Here is a 13983-nt window from a genome sequence, read left to right on the forward strand (position 1 = left end):
TACTATTATGCCAACAGCTATCCCTATGAGAAAAAAATTCCTTAATTTAACATTTATAGAAAACCTCTGTTTGCTCCCTATACTAGGGGCAGCTCCTTTTGGTCCCTTCCTAAAGAAATAGAGCCAGTTTGAGAAACAGGAAAATCAAGTTCTGTACTTTCCTAGCCTATGAAATACCAGTCAAGAGGTAAAAGTGCTTCCTCTGTCAATATCCTGATTCTTCCACTGAAATGTCATTTAGCGGAGCACATCTTTTACTTGTGTGATTTGAAAACAAGGCTTTGCCTAAAGACCAGGGTATGCAAGGGATCACCTCTGGGACAATCTCATGGCACTGAGCACTCAAGCAAGGTGGTAACATAAGAGTCAGACTTGATAAAAGTCCATTTCCCAGGACCACTTGACAATAAGGGCACAGAAAAGTGCTCTGAGGAATAATCTTCATGTTATTACCATTTTCAACCTCTTGTACTTAATACTAATTTTCTTAGCTTCCTATAATTAGATACATACATATGAGCTGGTAGCAGCCACAGTCCTACAATCTGACTAGTTCATGCCCAACTGCATGCCTGCATCAGGGACATCTGGCTATTGTAGTGTCATGGAAACTCTCCTCTCTGGTGAAGAGTATCTAGAGACACCCATGAATTTTAATATCTATACCCTGTACTGGTTTGAACAGTGTCCCCCGAACTCATGTCCACCCAGAACCTCACAATGTAATCTTATTTGGAAATAGGGTCTTTGAAAATATAATCAAGTTAAGATGAGGTCATACTGAATTAAGGGTGGACCCTTAATTCAATGACTAGTTTCCTTGTAAGAGGGAAACCTGGATGCAAAGAGACACACCCATAGAGAATGTGATGTGATGATGGAGGGAGAGATTGTAGTGACAAGCCTACAAGCCAAAGAATGCCAAAGATTGCCGGCAAATGCCAAAAGCTAGGAGAGAGGCATGAAATAGATGCTCCCTTAGACCCTCCAGGAGGAACCAACCTGGCTGACACTTGGATTTCAGACTTCTGGCCTCCAGAATTTTGACCGAATAAATTTCTGTTGTTTTAAACCACCCAGTTTTTGGTAGCTTGTTAAAGCAGCCCTAGGAAATAAATGCATACCACCACCACTCCATCTATTTTCCTTCTATGTGCCCAACATTTATCTTCTCAGAGGATGATTATAAACCCTAGCTATTGTATCAACACATGGGAAGGGACACTGAGCAGAACAGCAGGAGAATGAACAATTAGTATCAGATTAGCAACTTCACAGGTAAGGTAAAGGGCATGGGAATTTACTTCTCAAGGCTCTATAATATGAGACTCTTTAAAAACCCTGTGGTGTTTTTATATACATCTACAAGTTCTGTGATATGCTTCCTTTGAAAAAGGCAGAGCCTAATTCCCCTCTCTTTGAGTGTGGTCAGTGCTCGATGACTTGCTTTTAACAAACAGAAGTGACAGATGTGACTTCTGAAATTAGGTCATTAAAAACAATGTAGCTTTCTCCCTGCTCTCGCTCTTAAATCACTTGCTCTGGGGGATGCTAGCAGCCATGCCATGAAGACACTCTAAAAGGAGATTTATGTGACAGGAAACACACCTTCTGCCTCAGGCACACCCAGCACACCCTGCCAGGCACATGAGTGAGCCACCTTGGAAGAGGATCCTCCAGCCCTGCTCACACTTTCAGAACTGCAGCCCCAGCTGATATCGACTGGAACCATATTAGACTCTGAGCCAGAGCCACTCAGCTATGCCATTTCCAGATTCCTAACCACGCAAACTGTGAGACAATACAAGTTTATTGTTTTCAACCATTAATCTTTGGAGAAAAACAGGGCAATAGATAATTAACATAAGAACCTTTAACATAGTCTTCAAGTCCTAGTAAGTACTCTTCCTGCCTACAAGACACCCACTATGTGATTTCTTCCTGCCTCTAACATACCTCTGGAACAAGTGCAATTCCAAATCCCTTAACCCAAGCTAGAGCATAGAATTCACAGGACTGCTGCCTTTGTCCTCCTCCAGCTCAGAGACTGATGTCTATATCATGAATGCGCTAAGAAAGGGAGAATCACAAGTGGAATCCAGTATCAGTAGCTGGGAGCAAAGGACACTTGCGGTAAGGGTCCTCGGGTTTTTCACTGCAAGACTTTTACCTGTCAAAAAAATTAAAATAGAAAAGAAAATTTAATCATTTAAAACAAACATTCATTGAGTACATTCAGTGGCAAGCATAGTACCAGACAGCAGGCATAAAAATGGTCCCTGCTTAGAAATTCACAGGAATGACAAATAGGTTTTGTAACAGAAGCTACTGCTGTACCATTTATATTCCCTTAGACCAAGATCTGGCTACAGAATTTGTGAATCCCTGTGCAAAACAAAAACGTGGGGTCCCTTGTTCAAGAATTTCAAGAGGACAGCAGCAGACCAGTAAACCAACTCCATAGGTATATGTCCATGAAGCTAGCCCTGCCTCAGACATTCACCTCTGTGTGAAGGCTACTAACTGCTCTTTCGGTAAGCTTTTTTCTGGCTGATCTGGATGCTTAATTTGCACCAAGGGAAAGCTTAATATCCCTGAAAGCAGCACTCAACCAACGGCAAAATGGCAGTTGGTAGATAAATGCTCCAGCTTCTTCCCCCCTTGGGTGGTATAACTGAGAACTATTCTAGTGTTGAGTTTTCCAGTGGGATTGAGATGCAAGTGTCCACAGTGTAATTGGGAGATTCCTTAAGATTACCTCTAAAATAAACTACTTATACTCACATTCTTATCTCACAGTCTGCTTCTTGGTAAACCCAAACCATGACATCTTTCATCTTTCAAGCCAACTCTAACTTGGAATACAGTAAAATGAAAAAAATCTAAAGCTGCATCTCATTCAACAGGAATGAATGTAATATAGTAACGCTGGCCCTCACCATGGCAAGGAAAGTGGTGGCTCTTTAAATCTGAATGGTGAAAGACCTTGTGTTTGGACTTTGAGACAAAAAGCTGTTAATGAAGGCTGTTAAGCAGCAGTTACAGGGTCTTATTTTAGAGCTACTTCTTTCCGTAATGTACAAGTGGATCAAAGTGTGGCAAGACTGAAGGTAGGAAAACCAATTAGGAAATGAGAAACTCGCAACTGGTAAATAGGACAGGATATCTACCTGGATGACTACCCACATCATTGACCAAAATGGAGAAAGCACACTAAGTTGTCAAGAATAAATCAATCTGTGTCGCATAAGTGGCCACAAGTACTGGGATCACCTACCCACTGAGCCCCTGAATTTAACTAGCAAGGAGTGGGAAATGAAGAAGGCCAAGGGGCCGATGATGAGCATTGGGAACTGATGGCTCTTTTTGATACTAAGACCAAATTAGGAACACGAAGCACTAACAATGCTGCCGCATCCACCACTGATTTTCACCACGGAGTGCTTAGCAAAATCAAAACAAGAACTTGTATCCTAAAGATGATATCACATGGGTCTACTGAACACTAAATCTTACGGCTTTTTAGGAATTTAGAGATGATCACTCCATGAGACACTGAAATGGTGTCTAGCTTGGCAAGATAGAAGTCTGTTTCTCTGACATGTGATGGCCTTGTTGTAGGTAGTCTTGGACTAAAATGCTGTCAGCAACATAGACTTCCTCAGTGTTCCTGCTCTGGAACTCCCAAGGCAGTGGTTCCCAAAGTCTGCTGCACACTGGAATCACTTGATTTTTTTAAACAATGATGTCTGGCTTCCACCGTGAGACATTCTCATTTGATTGGTACACATGGTGTGACCTGGGAACTGGGATTTTTTAAAGTTCCCCAGGTAATTCTAATGTGCAGCAAAGTTTGGAGATGACTACCCTAAGGAACTGGGCCCACCACAGGGTCTGAGAGGGCTTACCGCCATACCTGCACTGCACTCCAAACAGTGGGACAAAGCAAGGGGTATGAACCAGAAGCTGCACACACCATCTCTGCTCACCCTTACTGGCCAGTCACATGGCCATACCTGGTTGCATAAGATGCTGAAAAATGTAACTTGTATTCAGCCAGCCATGTGCCCAGCTAAAATTTTTTATTCAGGAAGAAGAGGAAGACAGGTATTGGAAGATAACCAGCAATCTCTCCCACCCCCACACGCTTGTCTTTTTCAAACAGAAGCAGCCCAATCTGGCAAAAGTACCGATCCTTAGATCTGGAGACAAAACTCAACAACGGGCTTCTCTGACTTTTGTCAGACATCTTACACATCACATGTAGATAGAGCCAGAGACTGTAACGAATCATTGTCAGCGGGAAGAAGATACAAGCTTGGAGATATGCATCAGAATGACTACCCATGCAAATTCTTGAATTTTCACCTGAGGGAGGTGTTGGAGGAATAAACTGTTCTACGGGACAAAATCAGGTGCAATATCAAAATTCCATGTACCCACTCTAGTTGACTGAATACAGTGAAGCATTTCCAGTACAACAATATAGGAAAACTTCAAATAAAGGGGTATTCTCTAAATTCCACTAAATACATCATCTTTGGCCTGAAACTATCTTGTTAAGCTACTTGTTGAGACTCTTCACTCTAGATTTGCTTGGTGCTGCCTTTGCATTCAAGTCCTGTTTTCCAGACGAAATACAGACATAATCCAATTGTAATTTCATCACCATGCATCTTGGATGCTGCAGTTAGCCTAAATGAAATAAAATATACTAATCATGAGTTACAGTGATTTTTTTAATTGTAAAATGTATTATCAAGCTATTTATAAGTAAATTTCACATTACAAATAAGGCATTAACTAAACCACTGCTTTACAGAAAATCACTTAATGACACTCTAGTATTATATACTGTTTACAGATTAAAAACTTAAGTTTAAAAAGGTAATTTGTTTGAAGTCACGTAACTAGTAAACTACTAGTTATAACTTAATTAAGAGTACATTGAATTAAGTTATAACTAGTAAAGGACTAAACTTCTAGACTTGAACTTCTGATGGTCTGACTTCAAAAATATCTTATTTTTAAAATTATAGCATGGAGCACCTTGTATATCATGATATAGCTATATTACTTTGCAGGGTTTTTATGTCTAAGTTATTTTCTCCTCTTGTTCCACTTCCACCCTCCCATTCACTCTCTTCTCTCCTAGTAGACAAAGTCCTTACCTGTCTGCCAGTCCCCAACCCCATGCATGCAATTACCTCATGGAAGGAGGGAAGGCGGGCAGGGAAGAGGGGACCTCCTAGCCCACCACCTTCCAACACACCTCTGCAGAGCCCAGGCCCTTTCAGGCACCCCAGTCACAGCCACACCAAGCTTCTAGCTACTGCTCAGCACACACTTACCACCTGGTTTCCCTGTGCTTCTCATTTGTAATTTTGGTTTTTAGTCTAGTTCAGACATTCCTTCAATTCACATTAAGCATCCATTTCCTCTCTGATATTCCTGTCTCTGGTCCCTTTTTTATCTTATCCATTTGGACATCTATTCCTAAGCAAAACATTCTAAATTCTATTTTCATTATCTTACTCCTTAGCCCAGATCACCAGAAGCTCCCTACTATCAACACAAATTGGAAAATCTCTGGTGTGATTATGAGGAGACCATTCAGTATTTTCTTTGACACTATTAAACAACATTGAGTTTGCCTAATGTCAGTACTAAAGGCCAGGTTGTAAAATAGTAAAACCTGCAGTGGTCTCTAAGGCAACTAGCTGTTTATTATAGTAGTTGGGGAAAGGAAGATTTAAAAAATCTTCTAAGGAACTTTATTATAGATCTGTTTACTTAAGTAAAGCATATACAGGAAGATGCGAGAATCATAATAAATGCTTATGAAGCAAAACTAAATGCACCTGTACTACTATATCCAGATTCACATACAAACGACAAAGAGCTTATATCCAGACTGCATGTGTCTGTTTTTGCACTGCTATAAAGAAATACCTGAGACTGGGTAGTTCAGTTTATAAAGAAAAGAGGTTTAATTGGCTCACGGTTCTGCAGCCCGTACAGGAAGCACAGTGGCTTCTGCTTCTGAGGAGGCCTCAGGAAATTTACAATCATGGCCGAAGGTGAACAGAAAGCAGGCACATCTTAAATGACAGGAGTAGGAGCAAGAGAGAGAGTGGGGAGGTGCTATACATTTAAACAACCAGATCTCACAAGAACTCACTACCATAAGAACAGCATCCAGGGGGAAATCCACCCCCAAGATTCAATTACCTCCCACCAGGCCCCACTTCCAACATTGGGGATTTTCATTCGACATGAGATTTGGGAAGGGACACAAATCCATATCACAGACTGTATAAAGAACCCCTCCAGTCCAGGCATAGTGGCTCATGCCTGTAATCCCAGGGCTCTGGGAGGCCAAGGTGGGAAGAGTGCTTGAGGCCAGGAGTTTGAGACCAGCCTGGGCAACACAATAAGACTCTGTCTCTACAACAGAAAAAAAAAAAAAAAAAGGAATTCCTCCAGGTACGGGGGATGCTGAATATAGAGTCAAGGGTGATTATTCCCCAGCTTTGAGATTTAATGTCTGCCCTCTTAGGCTTTGGACTTGCTTGGGGCTTGTTAACCCTTTCTTTTGGCCTACTTTTCCCTTTTCAAATGGGAATGTCTATCCTATGCCCGTCCTGCCATTGTACCTTAGAAGCAGATAACTTGTTTTGATTTCACAGATGGAATTTTGGACTTCTGAGCTGATGCTGAAACAAGTTAGGACCTTGGGAATATGGGGATTAAATATAGTTGTATGTGAGAAGAACATGGGTTTGGGGGACCACAGGCAGAATGCAATGGTTTGAATGTTTGTCCCCTCCAAAACTCATGTTGAAACTTAACCTTCAATGTGGCAGTATTGACAGATAGGGCCTTTAAGAGATGTTCATGGATTAATGGGTTATCATGGGAGTTAGACTAGTGGCTTTATAAGAGGAAAAGAGGCTTCAGCTAGCATGCTCTGCTCCTTTGCCATGTGATGCCCCATACCACCTCAGGATTCTGCAGAGTTCCCATGAGTAAGGAGGCTCTGACCAGATGCATCCCCTTGACCTTGGACTTCCCAGCCTCCGGAACTGTCAGAAATGAATGTTATTTTTTTTCTAAAAAATAAACAAAAAACTCTTTCATAAGAAAAAGATTGATGACTCAATGGAAAAATGTGAGCAGAACAGATGTTTCAGAATAGAGAATACCAAATGGCCTATAAACATAGGACAATATATACTATCTGATTTGTAATCATGGAAAATACTCAGTAAAAATGGCCAAAATTCAAAAGTCTGAAAATACCAAGTACTGAGAGAATGTGAAGCAATAGGGACTCTGCACTGCTTGGTGGAGCTGCTGTGAGCTGATACTAGGGAGAATGAATGGATCTGGGAACAGAGATTAACATGTAAATAGTTCTCTTTGACAGTGAAAGGGTCTGTTCAGGTGTGAATACATTCTGGGTCTAACAAGGGAGGGCAAGAAAAAACAACAGTTCTCTTTGGTGGGTGTAGATCTTAGGCAGATAAAGAAACTTCAACTTATTTGAGAGAGGAGGTAGGGGATGGGGAGGTCACAGAGAACTTTGGGTTTCTTCAGTTTACTATGCCACAGCACCATATTTTCGGGTATGAGTTCTGAGCCCCACAATGGCCATAAGCACTTAACCACAGACCTAGTGACGTATGTATAAAATATACACTAGATTCCAAAGACTTAGTATACAAAAGAACATAAAATATCTTATTTGTAATTGTTTAAAACTGATTACATGTTAAAATGATAATATTTTAAATATAATGGGTTAGGTTGGTAAAATAAAATCTATTATTAAAGTTAATTTTAACTGTTTCTCTTTACCTTTTTTAATGCAGCTATAATTAGAAAACCTCAAATCATATAAGTGGCTTGCATTATATTTCCTTTTTTGAGACAGAGTCTTGCTGTCACCCAGTTTGGAGTACAGTCGCGCGATCTGGGCTTACTGCAACCTCTGCCTCCCGGGTTCAAGCGATTCTCCTGCCTCAGCCTCCCAAGTAGCTGGAATGAATTACAGGCATGAGCCACCAGGCCTGGCTAATTTTTTTGTATTTTTAGTAGAGATGAGGTTTTGCCATGTTGGCTAGGCTGGTCTCAAACCCCTGACCTCAAGTGATTAACCTGCCTTGGCCTCCCAAAGTACTGGCATTACAGACGTGAGCCACCGCACCTGGCTCGCTTCCATTATATTTCTATTGGACAGCACTGCTCTGGAGAAAAATTAAGATTCTCCTTTTACAGGATATTTTTAAAAAATATTTAAATGTAAGGAATAAAAAATATTGTAAGAAACCGAAGAAAGCAAATTAGAATCTGGAGGTCAGGATGGATTTCTTAATGAGGACAGGTAGGGGTGTATGTGTGTGTGTGCGTTTGCATGCATGGACACACGGATAGGGCAAGCACACATACATGTGTGCATATGTATGAGACTGATAAAACAAACAATCCAATAGGAAAAATGGGCAAAGGATAGAATTGAAAATGCACAGAAAATCTGAATGGCAAACAGTAACATAATCAAAATTACTAAAGGAAGAGAAAATTAAAAGTAACTAAGACTTCTCTTTATTGGCTGGGAAAAAAATAAAAACATAAATAATATGTATCTTTGCTGGGCAAGTGGGAAGGCAGCAGGATCATAAATTGTTGTAAGGAAATGTAAAGGTTAACAGCCTACTGAGAAAGCAATATGGCAACATCCATCAAATTAGAAACATGCCATATCCTTCGACCCAGAAACCTTTCTCACAAAAATCTACCAGCACATGACATGTGTTCAGAAAGTTATTATTGTAATACTGTGTAGCAGAAAAAAAGAGGAAACTAAGTATCAATAGGAAATGAAGTAAATGCCTATCTACTGACAAAAGGTTAAAAACATTACCTGCAAAACAAGACCTGTTATGGAATTATTAAGGATTATAAATAAAAATATTAGCAAATTTTTAGAAATATGAAAATATCAGGAATGGCACCACTGTAGGAAAACAGACTACAGTAGTTCCCTCTTATTCTTGGGAGATATGTTCCAAGATCCCCGGTGGATGTCTGAAACCACTGATAGTACTGAACCCGATTGCTGTTAATAGGAAGTTTTTTTTTGGTGATGTTTCCCACCCACAATTTTAATGACTTTTCTATCTTAACTAAGTGCTTAACATGCACTGTGGCTGCAACTTTTCCATTTTGAAGTGTGACAGTAAAACTAGCAAAAATTTCTTTTTTCTCCTTTATAATTTCAGGGATAGAAGATTTGTTCTGACCATGGATCTTAGCAAACTCAGCATTTAAAAAGTTTCCTTAAGTCAAGAACTTTTACCTTTTCACTTAAAAGAAGCACTTTATGGCTTCTCTTTTGTATATCCAAGTTGCCACCATTAGTACTCCTGCACTTTGGGGCCACCGTCATGTAAAATAAGGGTTCCATGAATATAAGCACTGTGATACTTAGGCAGTAAAATTGATAAGAAGGCTATTAAGTGACTAATAGGCAGGCTGCATATACACTGTGGATACTGGGCAAAGGGATGATGCAAATCCTGGGGAGGGATGGAGTGGTATGGCATGAGATTTCATCACGTTCATCAGAATGGTGCAGCGCCCAATTTAAAACAGGAATTGTTTAGGTGCCAATTTAAAACTTAGGAATTATTTCTGATATTTTCCACTTAAAATATTCAGACTGTGGTTGCCAAGAGTAATGAAACCTTGAGAAATGAAACCGAGGATAAGGGGAGGACTACTGTATTTCATGATATGCTGGTGTGGATAAGAATAGGTGCAACCTTACTGAAGTTGACCATGAGGTTGATCACCTGTTGACCACTGAGTAGGCCCCACAGACAAAAGCTCCTGATCTGAGGAATTTCGAAGGGAACAAAGACCACCTGGTGACCACCAAACGGGCCAGACAGAGGCGAAACTCCTTTTCTGGGAATTCAGAAGTAATTAAACTTTCCTAGTATCTAAAGTCTGGTTCCAGGCCTCTTTCAACTTTTACAAGTAACTAAAATTTATATACATCTCTGAAATGCCATGCCGAAACTCTTTTTACTATCCTAAGCTCCTGCCTTAAGGTCCATAAATACCTCTAAAGAAAAATCCATGGCAGCACACTTAGTCCTCTTGCTGAGGCGCCCCACTGCACTCTTCTGCAGTGTTCTGTTACCGCCTAAGGGGTTCACCTTGCCCCTGCCTAGACAGAGTCAATTCATCGAGACAGGGGAATTGTGATAGAGAAAGAGTAATTCACGCAGAACCAGCTGTGTGGGAGATCAGTCTCCCCGAGCACGGGGGAGCAGAGTTTTAAAAGATAACTTCGTGGGTGGGGGGAAGCCAGTGAGCCAGAAGTGCTGATTGGTCAGGGATGAAATTGTAGGGAATCAAAACCGTCTTCCTGCACTGAGTCAGTTCCTGGGTGGGGGCCACATAATCAGATGAGCCACTTTGGGCAGCCAAGGTGAGTGGATCACCGGAGGTCGGGAATTGGAGACCAGCCTGGCCAACATTGTGAAACCCTGTCTCTACTAAAAAACAAACAGAAAAAGCCAGGCGTGGTGGCAGGTGCCTGTAATCCCAGCTACTCGAGAGGCTGAGACAGGAGAATCACTTGAATCCGGGAGGCGGAGGTTGCAGTGAGCCGAGATCGTGCCATTTGCACTCCAGCCTGGGCGACAAGAGCAAGAGTCCGTCTCCAAAAAAAAAAAAAAAAAAAAAGAGCCAGTTTATTGATGTGGGTAGTGCCAGCTGACCCATCAAGTACAGGGTCTGCAAAATACCTCAAGCACTGATCACAGGAGCAGTTTAGGGAGGGTCAGAATCTTGCAGCCTCCAGCTGCATGACTACTAAACCAAAAATTCTAATCCTGTGGCTAATGTTAGTCTAGTCCTCAGACAAGAAGGAAGTCTGCTTTGGGAAAGGGCTGTTACCCTCTTTGTTTATAAACTAAGTTTCTCCCAAAGTTAGTTCAGCCTACGCCCAGGAATGAACAAGAACAGCTTGGAGCTTAGAAGCAAGACGGAGTCAGTTACGTTAGATTTCTTTCACTGTCTCAGTCATCATTTTGCAAAGGCTGTTTCAGTTCTTCCTTTCTAATAAACTTTCCTTTTTTCAAACCTATACTGTTTGTAGGTATGGTAAATTCATTTTACCGACCTGCGAGTTGACCACTTCCCGGTGCCAGGGCTCTGACACCTTGCCAGGCACTTACAGAAAAATAATTGTAAGAATCTAATAGAATTTTAAATTTCCATGCCTTCGAACCCAGCAGCCAAACTTCCAGGAATTTATCCTACTAATATAATGGCACGACGATCTAAAGAGATATGTACAAGGATGTTCTCGACAGCCTTTATTTAATAAGATGTGGAAAGAACCTTAAATGTCTACTCAAAATTGTTGAATAAATCACATGTCTACAAAATGAATAATGCAGATTTTAAAAAGAGTGAGGTAGCTCTATGTCACCAAACTGGAACAATAAAAGCCACTATAAAGTATAAAAAGCAAGCTGAAGACTGTCTCTATGTTTGAAATTTTTCATAATAAAAAACGAAAAAAATGGAGGGGGATTAGACATATTGCCTTTTCATGAGTAAGAATCTCACAAGTCTTGGACAATTAAACCCCGCCTTCATCCCTCCCATCTCATCATATCTGACCTCAACCAGTTTCCTACCTACACTGCTTATATGCCCATTTGCTCTATATGACTCAGTCATTTCAAGATTGCTTCTGTTTTCCCTTATTGATATAAAAATATTAAAAATGTATATTTAAAATTTGTTTAATTACATCCCATTATTATAGTTCATTTTTGCATATTCCTGTGTTGAAAATCCTTTGGTATAAATCAACATCAAAACTCGGTGTTATTCCACTTTTCTTGAACTGTAATCCTTTTTAAACAAGGAATATACCTTTTCTTGTTTAGAGAATATACGTACATTCATAAATCTTGGCAACTTTCAAAGACCATAACAAATTTGTGTTAAGAATTCAGATCCCCTTTATTATTGTGGTAAACAGACAGATGAAATTAAGAGATTATAGCTTGTTTTCACTCTCTCCCAATTACTATCGCTTGAAAAACACCGGATATTTCATTATTATCCTGTCGGGAGTCGGCAAACTACGGTCTACTACCTGTCTTCGTATACGTCAAAAGCTAAGAATGGTTTTTACATTTTTAAATGATTGGGGAGGGAGGGCCAGAATCCAAGGGGAGTATTTAATGACACTTGAAAATGTTATTAAATTCAAATTTTAGCATCCATAATAAAGTTTCATTGGAACACAGCCATGCTCATTTAGCTTTTGTTTGTTTTTGGAGACAGAGTCTCGCTCTGTCGCCCAGGCTGGAGTGCAGTGGCGAGATCTCGGCTCACTGCAACCTCTGCCTCCTGCTTTCAAGCCATTCTCCTGCCTCCGCCTTCCAGGTAGCTGGGATTACAGGTGCGCGCCACACGCCCGGCTAATTTTTGTATTTTTAGTAGAGACAGGGTTTCGCTATGTTTGCCAGGCTGGTCTCAAACTCGTGACCTCAGGTGATCCACCCGCCTCAGCCTCCCAAAGTGATAGGATTACAGGCGTGAGCCACCGCGCCCAGCCTTCATTTAGTACTGTCTAATGATGTTTTCATACTGCAAGGAGAAAGCTGAGTATGGACCACAAGGCCAAAAAGATGTCCTCTCTGGCTCTCTCCAGCAAAGATTTGCCAAGCCCTGTTATATGTCATACTACTTGCGCTTCATAATTTTATAGTTTTACCTAGACAGTCTCCCTTTTTTCCTTCCATATTCAGCATAAAATCCCCTTAATATCAGTCTCTAGGCAAGCACATTCTTCATAGTCCTTAGAACTGGACCTCCTCTTGTTAATTTCCTTAGTCTAATCACATTCCTCCTGGTTATCTACAAACAGAAAGCCAGAAAGGAGGGCTATCAACATCTTAAGCGCCACAAATTAACAAATCAAAACCAAATCTCTCTCTCCCTCCGAAGCCACGGCTAAGGAGGCTCACTGCCCAGTTAGTGGCTTTCAAACTACTCTTACAAGTGAGACATCTTGTGAATTAGAACAAGTGCTGCTGCTAAAATCCCTAACGGCTACATAGCAATGTGAAAAAAGGTATCAAATGTAATTTTCTCAAATTCAATCTTCTTCAATTCTTGGCACAAAAAAAGGAACAGTAAAGGTAGACAACTGTAATTAGCATGTGTGATCCCAAATCTTTATACCTTAGATACTGGATTATATTTTCAGCAAGTAAATAGTTTCTGGCTCCCAAGATGAGAGGTTAAATAATGCAGGGTGTTTGTAAACAGCAGCACAACTTACACCGGAAATTAGGGCCCTTTCTCACCGAGGAGAGTACAGCAAAATCTGCTCATCTCTTTCAATGAATATTCTTCATGACTAGTGCTGGCGGCGGGGAGGCGGAGCAAGCTATCTTTTCTACCAGCCGTGTCACACCCCTCCTAGCACTAACCCCTCCTCCTCAGCCTTTTCACACCTCTACCCACTACTAGCCCCTCCCCAGCCCCATCACCTCTTCCCGGGCCCCTCACACCTCTCCCAGCATACTCTTCCCCAGCCTCATCACCTCACCCACTTCCTCCAAAATCACTGACCTGCTAAGCTTCCAGCAGCAGGCGAGCAAAGCAGGGAGGCTGTAATGCAAAAGTCCGCAGTCCCTACACAAACACTATCTGCTCCTGCGGAGAAACTCAAGTCACAGCCCCAGAAGTGGAAAGAACAGGCCTTGGCTCTCACCCAGTTAACAAGCGTTTATCCAGTGCACGTGTTGCGGTCGGACCCCATGCGAAGGAGCTAAGGACACAAAGGTGAGCAGCAGAGACGCGGTTCCAGCTCTCCCCCGGCTCCCACTCCAGCGGGATAGGTAGATAATTTCGGTAAATTTCGCCAAGCAGGGGCAGGAC

General features: G+C 41.3%; 1 long non-coding RNA gene across 5 annotated transcripts in view; it reads right to left on the reverse strand.

Annotated features, from left to right (window-relative positions):
• The window catches only part of LOC112440070 (uncharacterized), a 106521-nt gene that overhangs the window by 91996 nt on the left and 542 nt on the right, over window positions 1–13983 (reverse strand). The window contains exon 2 of one of the 5 annotated variants that reach the window (XR_010112262.1): window positions 1957–2170. The exons of 3 other annotated variants lie outside the window; for them this stretch is intronic. This is a non-coding gene — a long non-coding RNA (uncharacterized LOC112440070). Of the gene's footprint in view, window positions 1–1956; window positions 2171–13816; window positions 13955–13983 lie in introns of those variants that run through there. One more of the 5 variants, XR_010112264.1, reaches the window with a different exon arrangement.

Source organism: Pan paniscus, chromosome 5, assembly GCF_029289425.2.
Source record: "Pan paniscus chromosome 5, NHGRI_mPanPan1-v2.0_pri, whole genome shotgun sequence".
NCBI lineage: Eukaryota > Metazoa > Chordata > Mammalia > Primates > Hominidae > Pan > Pan paniscus.